Source organism: Eumetopias jubatus, unplaced genomic scaffold, assembly GCF_037043125.1.
Source record: "Eumetopias jubatus isolate StellerSeaLion01/CBP00866 unplaced genomic scaffold, mEumJub1_p1.0 scaffold_4, whole genome shotgun sequence".
NCBI lineage: Eukaryota > Metazoa > Chordata > Mammalia > Carnivora > Otariidae > Eumetopias > Eumetopias jubatus.
The window spans coordinates 35,086,663-35,090,711 of NW_028274810.1; the positions used below are offsets into that span (position 1 = coordinate 35,086,663).

A 4,049-nucleotide genomic window follows, 5' to 3' on the forward strand; every position below is an offset into this window, starting at 1 on the left:
TGTAATCACTGTAAATACACAGCTTAAGGTAACGGGAATGGCCAGGACAACAATATTCCCTAAGCTGGCTTACAGTCATCAGGTTGCTGCTGGTGATGGGGGCCTTGTAAATGGAACATAGCAGAACTGTTTAATGACACTAGGCCATAGGAGATGGTAAAGCCTGTGGCTCCCATAGTGAAACTTTATGAGGTGGCAGCACTTCCTAATCCTAGGAAGTTCATAAATGAATTAGCAAACCCCCAATTGTTAAAGGCAAAAGGATCCAGTTATGATTCTCTAACTGCTAATAATGAGGCCATTCTGTCATTAAATACTTCGTCTCATGATTTTGAGATTCCCATTTTAACTAAAATATACAATCAAGTTAACTGTCATATGTTACTGATTAGTAAATTGATAACGGCATACAGAACCAAGGTATATGGTAAGATGAGCTAAAGCACATTTAATGTTTAATGATTATTAAGGCAATGGAAAAGTATAAGTAGAGTGTTTAAACTCTAGTTCTCAATTAATTTCAGCATTCGTATCTATCAGTATAAGTTTTATAGTTTTCCAGCTGCTTACACACACACATATATATTTTAATGGAGAAGCGTTTATTCATTAACACAGAGCCTAACACATTGTTATATTGCAATGCAGAATAAAGCTCCAAAAAAAGTAACAGAATGAAAAGGAAGAGCAAGATGTGGCTCTAGATAAAGAATTCAACAAGTCAGACTCTGAAACAGGCACTCAGATGGAATGGCCTCACCCTAACCCCAGGTTACCGTTACCCCCACCCCCACCCTGTTATGCCCCAAAATAGTCAAAAGGAAACGGTCATAAGCTCACAATTGTTTGGTTCTCACCAATGTTAACAAAAACAAAATGAACCAAGAAGTACTTGAGGGGGTGCCTCAAGATATTCAATCAGTAGGGGGAGAATCTCTGTTTCTCACCTTTCAGTTTGTTAGTTACACATGGCATGGCTGAGGTGGTGGTAGTAGCTGAAGCCCTGGTACCCTTAGCAGCAGACACAACATTTAGAGCCAGGAGAGGGATGGGTTTCATGCCAAGCAGACTGGAGACACCAGGGGCGGTCGGAAGAGGGTTGGGGAGGCTGGAGGGTGTGTCGGAGGTCCCTGCTGCAGCGAGCGAGGGGGTGGTGGTGGAGGAGGAAGAAGAAGAAGGGGTGGAGGGTTGAGAGAGGTTGATGCTGAGGTGATCAGGGATCGTGACAGAGGCTGCCTGGGAGGAGGGTATAGCGTTTTCTAAACTGACATTGATTAGATATTGAGCCAGGCTAATGCTGGCAGCAGATCCAGTGATGGCAACCTGCCTATCAACAGATCCTTCCACTGGGTTTGCAGTTTTCATCTGTGCCCCAGACATCTGACGGATCTCACTGATTTTGGCGCCTTGACGCCCGATTATGCAGCCAACCAAATCATTTGGAATGGTGAGTTCATGAGAAGTAGTCTGAGCAGATGCATCCAAACCACTGAATCCGGTGTTGCCATGCGTCATAGGAAAATGAGACTGTTGCATTGCCAACTGATGCAGCTTGGTCAAATCTGGCTGTGGAATGGCATACTGTCCTTGAATGGTATAGGCTTGACCACCTGCAAAGATGACTGGAGAACTGTTCGGCTTGGGCTGGTATGGGATGGTCACGCCCTTTGGGGGGGACTCCAACATGACCACGCAGATCTGTTTCACACACTCAGTGATGGATTGCAGAATGCCAGCAATAGTGATGCCCCACTTACTTGAGTTGGGGAGCATATCCCCTGCCACCTGGACCTGAGCCCCTGTACTCTCTCGTATTTCTTTGATCTTGCAACCACCTTTCCCAATGAGAGAGCCACACCCACTGGCAGGGACCACCAGCCTCAGGGTAACTGGGGGTCTACTGGCAGCTGTACTATTGGTCATAGACCTGCTGATGTCCTCTTCCAGTTTGTCAATGATCGTAGCGAAGGCTTTGAAAATGGCGTTAGTGGGTCCAGCCAAAGTGATAATTCTCTCAGGACAATTCCCTTCTGAGATGTTGATACGAGCACCACTCTCCTCAGGCATCTTCTTAACTGATTCTCCTTTCTTTCCGATGATACTGGCAACTTCCTTTCCATGAATAAGTAGCCGGATGGTGAGAGTGACATTTAATCCACCTTCAGTCACACCAGTGTCCGTGTCGAGCAGTGTTCTGGGCAGCTGGACTTTGGTCAAGTCTTTGGTCACTGGTGGGGGTGAAAGCCAAATACTGCAGGTGTGAGTCAACTGAGGGGAAAAGGGGAGCGGGCGGGAAGGGGAAGGGCAGAACAACAGGGGCGGGTGGAACGTGAGGCCCCTCCCCGCCCCCTGCCAACCCCCCCCCACATCCTCTGCCATGGGCGGGCAGAGGAGGAAAAGGAGGAAGCAGGGGGAAAGTGACCCCGGGGCTGGTGGAGGGCACAGGCTGCGGCTGCTCCGGCTACTGCCTCTGCTGGTCTGGGAGTACACATATTTCATTATAAAATTATTTCCAAGAATTTTGGATTTTTTTGTATAGATCAGGAATTGTTAGCTTCTTATTAGTGATTAATAGTACATATGAAAAGTGTCACTTTTATCTTCTATTTAGTCACATTCCTAATGAATTCTGTCAGTATTTTGGTTGATACTCTTGCCTTTTTAAATAGGCAGTATAAGATTGTAATTAACAATATTAATAGTTAACATTGTACTTTCTTAAAGCATTATTTGTGTTTAAAATGTCTTTTTACAAATGACTTATTCATATAGGGATCCAAAAAAAATTCACATATTGCATTTGGTAGACATGTGTCTTGAATCTTTAATAGTTGCCCTTCCTTTATTTTCCATGACATTTATTTATGGAATAAATTGGGTCATTTGCCCTACAGAATTTCTTACAGTCTTTATTTGACTGATTACATCCTCATGGTATTATTTAATATGTTTCTGCATCTTCTGTATTTCATGTAAACCAGTAGTTAGGTTCAAAATCTTGATTGAATTCAGTTTTAAATCTTGTTGGCAAGAATACATCATAGGTGTACTGTAAACTTTCAGTTGCATCACATTAGGAGTAATGTACTGTCTGCTTGTCCTACTATCATTAACATTAAAATGGATCAGTGGATTCTGAAGATATCAAACTGATTCATTCATTAAAAAGAATTATGTCAACACTTAGCAAATGCTTTGAAGCAGTCATTGATAATCCTTGCTAAGATCCATTATTTCACTAGGGAATCTTAAAATGGTGGTTTTCTAATTCTGTTATTCTTATGCATTTATTCATTATCACTTTTCTAAATTTTGTAAATTGCCTTGTTTTGGTCTGTTTTGTCATATATTAATGCTGATGCGTGTTAAAGTCTCCCACTGCATGTGTGTTTCTGCTCATTTTTCCTCCTACAAGTATTATTTTTATTCCACATACTTTGATGCTATTATTTGGATATTATCTACTTTCAAAAGATATCTGAGACTATTCACTTTGAAGCTTTTGTGGGTAGTCACAAAGTTGATGACTTATGTATTACAAATTATACTACTTAAGTAGACTTCATTATTTTATGCCTTTTTTCCTTGAATATAGTTGGTTGGTATAAGTATTGCTACCTCTAGATACCTTTTCTTCATATTTGCCTGATAATTTGTGCCTATTTCACTATTTTTGTTTCAGTGCCTTTTCATGGAGATAGGAGTTTGCTACTTTCTCCCCTTCCTAGTCCTTGATAATTTTGTCTAGGAAAATTTAGTCTGGAAATAAAGCTGTTTGCTGGTTTTATAATAGTACAATATAAATATTACTTTAAAATAAAAATTAATGTCATAGCCATGTGTAAAATAATCATTTAAATTTATATTTCTTATCTTTATCTTATTTCATGGGGTCACACCTAGCCTGGGAACCCTGAAACTGGTAGTTAAAGCATGTTAGGAGACCTCAGAATTACTATAAAAAAGATGAGGAAGATGATCTTTTCTTTTGTTAACAGGTCAACTATTACTTAATAAGGAATATGAGGTTTCTTGATTTTTCAGATAGA

The 4,049-nt window shown here is 40.8% G+C and overlaps 1 pseudogene; it reads right to left on the minus strand.

Annotated features, from left to right (window-relative positions):
* Window positions 1-918: 918 nt before the first annotated feature.
* Window positions 919-2,379, minus strand: LOC114208370 (poly(rC)-binding protein 2 pseudogene; annotated as a pseudogene).
* Window positions 2,380-4,049: the final 1,670 nt, after the last annotated feature.